General features: G+C 56.5%; 1 protein-coding gene across 2 annotated transcripts in view; it reads right to left on the reverse strand.

Annotated features, from left to right (window-relative positions):
- Positions 1 to 12479, reverse strand: part of BICRA (BRD4 interacting chromatin remodeling complex associated protein) — a 74448-nt gene extending 61969 nt beyond the window's left edge. Inside the window, exon 1 of one of the 2 annotated variants that reach the window (XM_027515325.1) lies at positions 12331 to 12479. The gene's annotated coding sequence lies outside the window, so the exon portion shown is untranslated. The remainder of the gene's footprint in view (positions 1 to 12330) is intronic. The other variant, XM_027515324.1, reaches the window with a different exon arrangement.
- Positions 12480 to 13219: the final 740 nt, after the last annotated feature.

Genomic DNA, 13219 nt, shown 5'->3' on the forward strand with positions numbered 1-13219 from the left:
ACCTCCTAAGTCTCCACGTGTGTAACGGAGTCAGGTCTTGTGAAGACCCTAGACCAGTGCCCAGCATCGAGTGAGCTGTTAGTATTAGTGTTGCTATGGTAACTGGATCCACCCTCCCCCACTCCGAAATCCTCCACCAAAGGTTGGGATGTAGAGTCAAGCATGCATTTCTGTGGGGGGAAAGATCAGTGGCCTCCGAACAGGTTCGCCAAAGAATCCTCAAACTAAGGACCACCACCTGCTCTTAATCGGCAGAAACAGCTTCACTTCAGGGCTTCCCAGGTGGCGCTATTGAAAAGAACCGCCTGCCAATGCAGGAGACATAATAGACACAGCTTCGATCCCTGGGTTGGGAAGATCCCCTGGAGGAGGGCATGGCAACCCACTCCAATCTTCTTGCCTGGAGAATCCCACAGACAGAGAAGCCTGTCGAGCTACAGTCCGTGGGATCGCAGTAAGACACAACTGAAGTGACTTAGCTTCAGCACGTGCTCTTAAGACCTCTAAAGATAAGAGGCGGCTGCCTTCTCCCAGCTGCGGCAGGACTGCCAAAGCTCCCTCCCTCCTAGCGGCTGGCAATACCACCAGCTTCCCCGCAACCTTCTCCTCCCGTGTCCAAGCAGGTCCGCACTGGCCTCCTGAACTCCTTCCCAACTACACAAACACCTTTCTTATGCCTTCACTCCCCTCTCCTCCTCATCTCCTGACCTATGAGGAAACCTCACTCTTGAGCCCAACCAGCACCACCCCGTCCTGCCTCTTCTAGAATCTTCCTTCTCTCTTTTTCTCTAAGCCTGTGCCAATCCTAGGAATCTCTGTCTCTAAGCCTGTCCCCTCTTTCATGCAGTGAATACTGAGTCTGGACTTATTCCCAGTCAGGTCCGAGGGACGAATCCTGACAAGGAAATAAACAAAGTGATGTAGATGAAGTTGGACAGGGTCATCAAGGAAGGCTTCCTGGAGGAGAGAGTATTTAAACTGAGGCCTGGAGGATAGGACGAGGAGCCCAGAGACAGGAAGGAGTGGGTGAAGAGGAGGGCAAGGAGAGGCAAGAGCAAAGGTGGGAGGGGGCAGGAACCAGCTGGGTGCCTGAAGAAAGCCAGGTGAAAAGGCAGGAGATGAGGTCAAGGAGATAAGCCCAGGCCAGACTACTGGGCTTCGTAAGAGGACGGGAGGGCTAGATTTTCACCTGAGAACACTAGGGAGCCATAGAGGATAGCAGATATAGATACAGATTTTCAATCTCAGGCTGCCAAGAGCTCCATCTGCCTGCCTTCCTTCCATCCATTTGTCTATTTATCCACCTATCCATTCAGCCATCTTCCATTCATCCATCCCTCTATCCCTGAAGCCACCCTTCTTTCTTGACTCCTCACCATATTCCAGTCTGCCTCAGGCCCCACCCCACCTATCAAACCCAGGCTCCTCCCTCTCTCTGTTTTGGCCAAAGAAGCTCCCACCTCTCCTGTCCTCTCCAGGAGGAACTGTCCCCATCCCTGGGGCTCGAGTGATCACTCTGGGTCACCGTCTCTCACTCACGACTCCTCCAGTTCCTTCATTCCTCCCGTCTGCACCTTTCCACCAGCCAAGAGGGCGCTGGAGTTTTCTTCTCTGGAGTTTGTGCTCCCCAAACCACAGACACCACTACAGCGTCCCACGAAAGGGTACCTGCATCCACTCAGTCGCTCAAGCCAATGACCTTGGATCATCCTGGAAACCCTCTTTCTCTTATCTCCCATCAACAAAATCTGGGCATCCCAGATCTCAGTCCCAGTGTCCTAGGCCCTCTTTCCCTGTTAGTTTTATGCAAAGCATCCCAGGGTCCTCTGCTAGAAATGGGCTGCAGCCCAAAGCCCCCTCCCAACCCTCCATCCCTGAAGCCCCTCTCCTCCAGGAAGCCTGACCTGATGCATCAACATAGCCCAGCAGCCATGCCTCCTCCAGGCCAGCCCAGGAGACACTCCCGAGATACAGATCTCACCTAGCTGGGAGGATGGGTGTGTTTGGGGCTTACTCCCCTCCCAGTCCCTGAGGGTAGAGCTCTGAGACCAGGTACAGGAGAGGCCTGCTGTGCAGGTCTGAATTAACCAGCAGGAAGCACCTGGATTCGAATCCTTGCTCCACCAGCAGCTAGCAGTGTTGACCTTGGAAGAGACATTTCACCTCTGATAACTACAACGGAAGGAGTCCCACAGCAGGAAGAAGGAGGAGGCGAGATGGACTAGTGGCAACACGGGGCGCGGCCTGAAAGTGGGGTGCTGGGCGAAAAAGACACAGAAGAAGAAATACAGCAGGAGCCTCTGGAGAAAGCAAAAATCCACCACACAGAGCGAACAGTCTGCCAGGGCACTGAACGATCTGCCAGGGCAGAGGGCCAGGGAAGGGGATGGGAATAAAAGGGGATTTTATACAGACTTATAAATCTATACCTGCAGATATCTGTATATAACATATACATTTATTATATGCTCATCATAGTGCTAAATTTACATTTACTATTAAGCTATTATACAAACTACAATGATATAGAACATGTGGAAATGTACATGTATATATATATATATTTTTTTACTGTCTGTTTGCAAAAAGAAGGCTTATGTTAGGAACTCCCTTAGATAAATCTTCCTCTTCTTCTACAGGGCCTTCCCAGGTGGCTCAGTGGTAAAGAACTCACCTGCTAATGCAGGAGACTCAGGTTTGATCCCTAGGTTGGGAAGATCCCCTGGAGAAGAAAATGGCAACCCACTCCATTATTCTTGCTGGGGAAATCCCATGGACAGAGGAGCCTGGTGGACTACAGTCCATGGGGTTGCAAAGAATCGGACTTCATAAACAACTTCATAAACTTCAACTTCATAAACTTCATAAACATACTTCATAAACAACAACTCCTGCTACAGAGTTTGGCCCAGAAATGGGCTCGGTGTCCCTGTGACAAATGGAGACGCAGTGCCCTGCTCCTTAATGATCTCAAAAAAAAAAAAAAAAAGCAGGACTGTGGAAGGGGGACAGAGGGAGAAGAGCTGGGCAGACGTTAGGGAATTCTGCTTGTCCGGCTAGACAGAAATCTGACAAAGAGAAACAACACTTCATGAAGCAGTTTTGAGATGTAGGGGGCAAACTGTAGGCATTCAGAAAAGCGAAAGTGTGAGGCATTCAGAAAAGCGAAAGTGTGAGTCACTCAGACATGTCTGACTCTTTGCGATCCCATGGACTACAGCCCACCAGGCTCCTCTGTCCGTGGAATTCTCCAGGCAAGAATACTGGAATGAGTAGACATTCCCTTCTCCAGGGGATCCTGCTGACCCAGAGATGGAACCGGGGTCTCCTGCAATGCAGGCAGGAGACCATCTGAGCCACCAGGGCAGCCCGAAGGGTTGCACAAACCTGAAGGCCAGAATGGAGGAGAGATTTTCCCAAAACTGTTACCAACTTCGAGACCTGAGTCTGTATCCGTCTATAAAAGGAGATGCAGCTTACAAGCGACAGCTAAGAAGATTTGACAGACACAGAATGGCTGGTTTGCAGTCTGTGACTAAACTCAGGGGGACAGCACTTGAGCACTCCCCCACCACCCCGCATCTCAGTCTTTCCATTGAGCAGGGGCCAGGCTCCTGTCCTGACCTGCCCCACGGGCCCTGATTCACTCCCTCTCTGTAGGTAGGGAGCGCCTACTGGGCACCGGGAAGGCAGCCAGGGCACGATGTAACAGCACCTATGGAGCAAGGGTCAGGAGCAGCTGGGAGACCAGTGGCTTCCTGTCCGGAGCCCTGCAGCTTTGAGGGCTGGGCATCCTGAGCCAAGGAAGGGGCACTCAGGGGTTGGGCGTGATAACAGTGCTAAGGGGATGGGTCCAGGGCAGTGATGAAGGTGGCTGAGTTGGCCAGGCCCCACCCACCATGACTCTCAGGAGATCCGTTCCAAGTGGGAGCCCGGGATTGGCACTGTTAACAAACACCACTGGTGCTTTGGAAGCAAACGGGTCACACTTTTTAAGAAATAGAATGGTGACTCCAAATACAGGCTCTCTGCTCGGCTTTCTTCACCCCTGTGACATGTCCATCCTTCAGTCAGTCAACAAACATCTCCGAAATGCCTACTGCACACCAGCAGCTGGGAACACGGGCACGCTGTTTCTTTCCTTCTATAGTTTAGAGTTGAGTGAGAAAGCCAGGCCTGAAGGGACGCTCACAGGACATCTACATCCCAACAGAGCTATGATGGGTGGTGCAGTGAGCAGAGACAGCACCCCCAGGCTGGGGGCTGAGGCTGGGGAAGGCACCCAGGCGAGGGGCTCTTGAATGATGAGATTCCATGGGGGTGGGGAGCGGGAAGATCTCTCTCTCCGGAGAAAAAGGAGGTAAAATCTTCCCAAGGACTCCTGCTGGGTGAAAACCAGGCAGGCCGTCCTGAGACCACGACTACACGGCCTAATCTCAAGACAGTGATGCTGAGATGCTCAACCCAAAGGACCAGGCGGGTCTGCGAGAGTCTGTGGGATTCGAGAAGAGGCAAGGCAGGTAGATCTGCAAGGCCCGACATGAGGGAGCAGCAGGCCAGTGGCTCTGATGCTCTGGGAGGGGGCGTTGACTAGGAAGGGGCACAAGGGAACTTTCTGGCTGCGATGCAAACGCTCTGGGTCTTGACAGGGTGTGGATTACACAGGTGGCTACCATTTGGCAAGACTTGGGGAGAAGCATTGGTCATCTCTGTGCGTTTTGTTGTGTATGTCAATTACATCCGGTGAAAGGGTGAGAGGGAAATATACACCTTTCTGTGAAAGAATACGCACATCCACAGAACCAGGGGGTCACTGCGCAGATTCCGGGGAAAGGAATGAAGCCAGTGTGGCAAGAGCTTGCCAGGACGAGGGGAGCCCAGCCGACTGGGTAAAGAGCTGAGAATTCTTCCAGGGATCCACCCACCTCGCCTGGGGGGCTGAGTGTCTGAGGATGGGAGAGGCGCCTCCTTGAAGGACAGGAGGGAGGTTACACAGTCCAGCCAACTGTCACAAGCGTCCCGTGAGGTCGGTACTGTGGGTGTCAGCCTGCCCAGCACCACACGGTGAACGAGAGGCAGGACAGCATGCCTCCTCTGGAAAAAGGGGACCCAGGGACTCTCGATCTGCAGGTGTCCTGGGGGAACAGGTTGCGGAGGCCACTGGGGCTCCCTCCAGGGCCCCAGGGGTCATTAACAAGGGTCCCACAGCCATAGCCAGACATTACTCCTTCACTCCGCTCCCAAGGCTGCCAGGCTGGGACCTACGGGACACAGAGAGTGGGGTGGGGGTCACTAGAAGTCAGCAACCCTTTCGCCCCTGCAAGGACAAGGAACACTTCGAAGGAGAATTAGATGGAGTGAGCAAGAGGAGGGGAGAAAGGCAACTGGGCCTGGCTGGGAGATTCCAGAGACACGGACCCTTTCTCTGACCTCTGAACCCTGGAAAGAGGCTTTGGTTACAGTCCCCTTGGGGCACACCTGGAAGTAATCACGACAGTGACTATGATGACCTGCCAAGCGCTTACTGAGAGCCAGGCACTTGCAAAACACTTTTCCACGCGGGACCTTATTTAACAAATGCAAAAGCTCTCAAAAGAAGCATCAGTTATTATCCCTGTACTTCTGGTTCTCTAATCTGGAATGAGAAGAGGACAGTAACTTGCCTCCAAGTCACAAAGTCAGGAGGGGCAGAAAGAGGACTCAAAGCCCTCACTGCCATCTATCCCTCCCGCTGTCAACAGCCCACCTTCTCTGTGATTTCTGCACAGAATATCAGAACCCCCAACCCACACAATACACATCCAGGCATAAATCCCCGGGCCTGTGTGATTTGAAACAGCTACCAGCGTGCAAAGCCTGGGGTGGCCAAGACAGGATGGGACAACCTGAATATAGCTTACTGCCTGCAGCCTTGATTGCCCCCACCTGTGAAATGGGCTCCATGTCTCTTCCCTCACAGGATAGGACAGATCCCAGACTTGATGAAGTCGATTGTGGATGCCAAAAATAATACCATTAACAACGTTAATGTTACAGTTTTTTGAACTGATACAGTGTTTGGAATTTGCTTAAACATACTTTAGCAGAAAAGGGAAAGGAAAGGGCAGAAATGAGGAGGGAGGATCAGGAGAAAATTGGCGAAGCTGGAGACGGATACACGAAGCTGGATACACGAAGCTGGAGACGGATACACGGGGGTTGATTATTCTATTCTCTCAACTCTTGGTGGGTGCTTTAAAATTTCCATGATAAAAAGTTAAAATAACAACAAGCAAAGCGAACCTTCCCTGTGCACTCCTGCAAGCCAGGGTGTCTTAAAAGCTCTCCTACATCTTCACTCATTTAAGCCTCACAGTGACCCCATGAGTTTTGTCAGAGATGAGGAAACTGAGGCCCAAAGGGGCATTTGATTCCCTTGGATTCTTCTTTTCAATTAAAATGGCCAATGCTGACTGCCCAGGGTTTTAGGGGAAGGAGGCAAGGACTTGGTATCTAATTCCACAGGAGACTTTGGTGCTTCTCTCCATCACCACCACCATCGCCACCACCATCACCACCACGATCACTACTATTACCATCATCATCACCATCACAACCACGATACGCCAGGTACAGTGTGAAGCACTCAAGAACCGTGAGCACAAAGCTGGGTCTCTCGTCACAGCCACTCTTCCAGGTGAGGAGACTGAGGCCCCGAGCAGGGCGGCCCCGTCTGTCCCCAGGGCCACGCGGCCTTGCCTCATGCCAGAGCAGCCTGCCCTGTGCCCTCTGCAGCCAAGCAGTATAGAATGCTAACAACCTTCCCTATGTGCCTTTTGGGAAGACAATGGAAAGCTTTCAGAGCAGGGAAGTCAGCATGGGGCCCATGGGAGAAAAGTAATCATAGCGAAAACATCAACATCAGATGCTGATTCCCAAACACCAACTGCCTGCCCGGCCCGCCCGCTCGCCCACTGCCTCCTCCGGCCCGCCCACTGCCTCCTCCTGCCCTTATAAGCCCACCTGCCGGGGAGATGTTACAAGCCCATTTCACAGACAAGGAAACCAAGACCCGAGGAAGTATCTCTTGCCCAAGGTCACACTGTAGGTAAGTGCAAAAGTCACCTCCCCTGCCTGTCAGTAAGGGGGTTCACAGCCCAGGATTAAGGGATTCCTGCCCCCAGGTGATAGGACTGCCACCGAATGACAGATGACACTGCCATGGACAGCCTAGACTAGGGTACCTATGAGTTTGGTAGATACTATTTAATCCTCGTAACAAAGTTTCCAAAGATAGGTACTGAGACTGGCCCATTTAACAGAAGGGAAAACTGAGGCCCAGAGTCAGCAAGCCCCCAGGCTGCAGCCATTCAACCAGTAAGTGGCAGAACCTGGATTTGAATCAACAGCGTCCAAGTCCTTGATCTCCACACCATGCATGCCCACCTGGGGTGGGTGCAGGTTACAGGCAGGAAGGAGGGGGCAAGGAGGTCATAAGAAGCAAAGACAATGGGGCGGACTGGCGGGATGACTTGAACAGGAGAGGGAATGACTTCCTTCAAGATTCAGCTGCACAGGTGCCTCCTCCGTGGGACTCAATGACAAAGAGCAGGCTCTTGATCCATCAATCCTGCCTCCAGTATATCCTGCCGGCATACCCGTTTCCTGATACGCCAAGCAGACGTCTGTCCTCCTGCTCAGCAGGTAGAAACATCAGGAAACACCTCCATATCCATGCTGAGTCATGGAGGACGTGCCCACACCAAGGAATACAACGCAGTCAAGAAAAACCCAGAGGAAACCCTCTGGGTACTGTGTACGTCTCCCAGGGAGATGAAGCAAAACAAGCAACATGCAGGACAATGGGCAGAGGGTTCCAGCGTGTGTAAAATACATATTTTTAAAGATATACACATGTACACAAATGTATGTGCACAGAACATCAGGATTGAGGAGTCGCCTCTGGAGAGATGAGCTGGACACCAGGGATGTCCCAGAGGAGGAAAGGGGAGCTATGTTTGGCATCTTGAATTTGTCCTGGGTATCACTCAGGAGAAAAAAAGAGAGGGAGAAAGAAGGTGTTTCCTCCCCGGAGCCTTTGCAAACCACCCAGACAGAATGGATCAAGTCCTCCAGCAGCCTTGAAGACAACTCTTCTCTCTGCCCTCCTCCTGAACGGGGTCCCCATATCATAACTGGGCCCTGGGGCCCAGACACACAGAAGACCCTCAGGAAGTTTGATTAGGAACAATTAGAGACACAAAGGCCTTCTCTCCAGCTTCTCCTGCCAACAGATCCCCAGCATCAGTGAATATCCTTAAACTCAAGACACAATACTCATTGTTGCCAAGCCAGAGATGTCTTAGAAAACCCTCTCTCTTTCCTGCTGGGGGATCCTGCGTGCCGCTGAGACACAAAAGTTTCAGTGGATGGGGACAGAGCTCTAATGGTGGTACCCCAGGCAGGGGAGAGGTCTAGGGAAGGAAGGAGGAGGGAATCCTCGGGGACCAGTTAACCAAACATTTCCCACGTGTCTCAAGAGTGATACAGTGGAGAGCCAGCTCAGGCCCTCCGCCCTCAGAGTGCGGGGGACAAACATGGGGATGACCCAGTGAAGGGGGGCGGGGGTGGCGCTGCCCAAGTGATTGTGATTGGCGGGGAAGAGTGTTTCATACCATGGATGTAAAACAGGCAACTTGCTGTTTCCAGTAAAAGTCAGGGAGCCTGGTGAGGCAGAGACCCCAAAGAGATCAAGGCAAGATAACCATGTCCCCCACCCCTCTCCCCTGCAGGACGGGAGAGGCAGAAAGGCAACCCTTCGCTGCTTTCCAAGCCCAGGCCGTCTAGAAAGGAATGCCATGTTTTCCTGTTTCCAATTAACTTCCCCCCACCAGCAGCCCTCTGCATTCTTGAGACCAGGAGTCAAGACAGCCACGGGGGAGAGGTGGGGAGGGCGACTCTGGTGGTGGCTGGGCCTGGGGTGAAAAGGTGACCCCCCCCTGCCAGGACCCTCACACACACCCCAGGACCTCTCCAGCCAGGCTCTCAGGGCTTGGCGCTGACCCCTGGGCCCTTTCAGAGGGGAGAGCGGGGAGACCCCCCCCACATCCCCAGGGAAAGTTGGGAAAGGCCCGGGAGGCCTCTGGGAAGGAAGTTGGCAAATAAGGGGGCGGGGCATAGGCCTGTCACTCTTGGGCCTTACTCATGCTTCCCCCACTTCCCTCCCAACCCCCCCAAAATCAGGAAGCACTCACTCCAGAGAGGCCCACAGCCCCGCCCCTCCTGCCCCCACCCCACAGGAATTATTATGACTTATTATGCTTGTCACCTCAAGAAAGTATCTGCAAGGGGTCCCTGAAAGTGTTCGCTCTTCTCCAACGGCACCCCCAGCCCCTCCATCCCTGCAGTCTGGGTTGGAATCCCCTCTCAGCCACTGACTGCAGTTTCCTCATCTGTAAAATGGCGAGATCACTCCTACAGCCTCGCTCCCGGAGTAGGCTGGGCCCTCCACAGCTCTTCTCCTTCATGCCACACACCCACCCGCCCAAGGGTTTATTTGGCACCAGTAAGTGCTGAAGGGGAAGGGTCCAAGAAAGCTGGAGGAAGCGGGCCACCAAAGTGAAACTATTTACACTGTGGTGCTGCTCATCCACCACAGGGAATTCCTCCAGGGTGGACGCCTTTTGCCGGTCACCCTCAAATACCCAGCCCCCCAACATTCCTCCCCACCCCTACAGGCCAGCCATATTCCCGCAGAGTGAGGGGAAAACAAAAATAACACGCGTGGATAAAACTGTCAGCCACTGCGAGGTCAGTTAAAGAGGCTCTAATGGTCCCCCGCATCTGCCCATGAGGAAACAGGACAAGTGAGTTGAATCCAGTGCCTGAGGTCACAGGGTTAGACAAGGAGCCTGCCACCTGGGCCATGGGGAGAACGGGCAGGGACTTCTCTGCCAGCTGTGTCACGGCACCACGCAGGGTCACCGGGCAGAGAGACAACGAAGGTCCCGAGTAGTTCAGCGTCCCTACCAGCAAGGCTGAGGAGCAGCCAGCTGGGCCAAGAGCCAGCTCAGGTGCAGGAAGAGGATGACAGAGGGGCCCAACCGCCAAGTGCCCACCCACCCCAAGCCCCACACAGCAAGGCCTGGGGCCCCCCTTCTCCTGACCCCCACATCTTCAACCCTCAGCTCCTGCAGGTAAACGCTCTGCTTGGGCCACAGGTGAAAGCACCTTGCCCTCAGCCCAGCTGACCCCTTACCCATACTCGGTGGGGGAAAAAATTTTGGCAACTCCTTCCTGGTCTCATCTACATTTCAGACCCAGCTGAAATCAAAGGGACGAAAATGCCAAAGGCAGGTACAGGCAGACCTAACAGTTTTGAGCTGAGCTGGGAAAACTTGAGATGGTTACAGATTGGGGCTGTGTGACCCTGGGCGAGTCACTCAACTGCTGTGAGCCTCCATTAGCCTGTCTGCAAAATGGGAATTATATAAGTGACACCCCCCCCCCAACTTCCTCCTTGGGTTGTGGCCAGTGTGTAACTAACCTAACAGCAGCTAATCCCTAGTGCTCTCTGGGTAGGGAGATGTTATTTCCGGCTTCTAGGAGTTGGGGAGCTCCGAGGGAGGGGCGGGGGGTGTAGGTAAGCACACCCCTTAAGGCCCTTTGGACACTGGCAGGGGGGTGGGGGGTGGCCCCTGATCTGCCCACCTCCCCGGTTCTCCCATCACCCCAGCAGGTCAGAGATGACGGGGGCCCCCCGCCCAACCCCCATCCCAAGTTGGGGGAGAGGTTGAAAGTACAGAGCGCTTATCAGAAATCTCAGGCCGTGAAGTCTGGGGTGTTCCGAAAAACTGTTTCCTTGAGGAGCAGCCGACGAAAGGAGGTGTGAGGGGAAAGCAGACACATCCCCCCGCGATGGTTACACTACCGGCGGGGTGTGACAAAAGGGGCCGCCTGGCCGGCAGAAGTCCCGGCACACCGGAGCGCTGGGACCTGTCACCCCGGCCTCCCGGGGAGCGCTGACACAGCGGCCTCTGACCCCACCTCCCGGGAAGTTCAGCTGCTCAGAACCACAAAGCAAAACAAAGGGGTGCGGAGAGGAAGGAGCCGCCGAGGCTCCAATCACCGCTGCCTCCCCAGCCCGCCCGCGGCTCCTCGCCCCGCTCGCCGCTGGCCGCGGACCAAGGCCTGGGCAGCTCCCCGGTCCCTTGTCTCCCCGCGGGCCGCCCGTGACAGGAGCCGGAGAAGCCGCCGAGGGGCAACCAGGGATGGGAAAACCAGATGGCTCCAGCCCTCCTCCCGCCTCCTCCATCCCTCCCTCCGGGTGCCCGCGGCCTGGCCGCCCTCCGCAGGGGCCCGGGGAGGCCTCGGGCCCGGCTCGGCCGGGCTCACCCCAGGGAAAAGGTTGCCTTTGTCTAAAGGTCACCACCCGAGCGCGGTGCCCAGGCTGGGCCTGGTGCCTCCCATTCCCCGGCCGAGGGGGTGGAGATGGGGGGCCGCCCCAAATCTCGGGAGGTGACAGGGGTAAGGCTCACTTCCCTCCTCTCCCCCCACCCGCCTCCCCGTAACGGCCCCCTCCGGGACCCGCCAGCTAGCGGGGGAGGGGGTCAACTCCTTTCACTGCTGGGGGGTGGGGGACCAAGTCAACTCCTTTCATTGTTTAGGGGCGGTGGGAAGGGGGAGACCCAGTGGCCTCCTTCCGCATCCATCCCCCCCACTCAGCTTGCCAGAGGCCCCGTTTCTCCCCGGACCCCCGGGAGTGATTTGAGGAGGGGGCGCAGGGCACGGGGCGAAGAGGGGGGAGATGAAGGCTCGCCGGCTCCGGCCGGGAAACCACCATCCGCTCCCCCATGGCCCTCTTCTTCTCCGAAAGGTGGGGAGCGGAGCGAGGGGAGGGGGCCCCCGGGCCGGGGGAGGGGGTCTCCCCGCCCCTCCCCCCGTGGAACGTTAGGTCTCGTTTTTCCGCCGCTCCATTGTATCCCCGGCAGCCGGCGGGAGGGCCGGGGAGGCACCGGGCGCGGGCAGGGGAGCCCGCGGTGGGTGGGTGGGGGGGTCCCCGCAGGATAAGGGCGGCGGCGATGGTGGGAGAGACGCGGGGGGTTGGGGGGAGCTGCCGGGGGTGGTGGGCGCGGAGCAGAAAAAGAGGCAGCGGGCGCTGTGCCCCGGTTGGGGGGCTGAGTGTTGAGTGTCGGGGGGGTGGGCTCGGCCCCGGCTCCGGCTCCCCCCACACACACCCTCGCCGCCAACCCCCACTCCCCCCCTCGCTTTTGCGCCCTGTCACAGCCCCGACTCGCAGGTAGAGAGAGTTAAGAGATTTAAAGAGAAATTGCTACATTGTGAGAAACTCACCCTGATGTTTGAGCAGCCGTCGGCGCGGGGTCTCCGAGACGGCCCCGCACGGGCTGCAAAGGGAGGACCCAGAAGGGGCCGACCGGCCGGGCCGGTCAGCGCACTGCCTGATCGCATGGCGGCCGCCCGGCGGCCTCCGCCAGGCCCCTGCCGCCGCCCCGCGCCGCGGCCCGGGCGCCCCGGACTCGCGCCCGCTCCGGGCGGGACCCCTCGGGTTTGCAAAAAAAAAAAAAAAATTTTTTTTTTTTAATTAAATGCAAAAGGAAAAAAAAAAAAAACCTTGCAGGTTTTGTGTTCCGCCCCCCCCTTTCCTCCTCCTCCCTCCGCCCTCACCGGGGGACGGGCTTGGGGGAGGCCCCGCCCCGCGACTTGGCGAACCAGCTCGGGCTTTGGGCGCGGAGCGGCGGGCCTGCGAGCGAATGGGAGACTGCGGACGCCCCGGGAGGGTGACCTCCGCGCCGGCGCCGCCCCCTCCCCAGCCGGAGTCCCGGGGGTTCGGGGGCGCGCTTTCCCAGGCTCCGGTGGAGTCGACCGACAGCATCGAGCGATGCTCCGGATTAGAGGGAGAGGCTAAAGGGATTGGCGCTCCCGGACCTCGGGCTCGGCTGGGCCGGCTGGGGAGGGGGCGCCCCGACTCGGGGAACGGTCGCCGGGCGGGAGGACGCGAGCAGGGGCAACGCCGATGGTTCGAAAAGGTAGCGGGAGACGAGGATGGAGGATATGGGAGGCCCCGTAGGTGGAATCGCGAAGGAGCCGGGAGTCGGAGTTAAAAGGGTGCAAGGCGCGGGGGCAGAGGATGTGCTGGGGCTCCTCGCCGGGACCCCGAACGCGGCTTGCTCACTCACCTCAGTCGGCCTTTTGACCTGCTACGGCCCCGGGGAGGGCACCG

This window comes from Bos indicus x Bos taurus, chromosome 18, assembly GCF_003369695.1.
Source record: "Bos indicus x Bos taurus breed Angus x Brahman F1 hybrid chromosome 18, Bos_hybrid_MaternalHap_v2.0, whole genome shotgun sequence".
Taxonomy (NCBI): domain Eukaryota; kingdom Metazoa; phylum Chordata; class Mammalia; order Artiodactyla; family Bovidae; genus Bos; species Bos indicus x Bos taurus.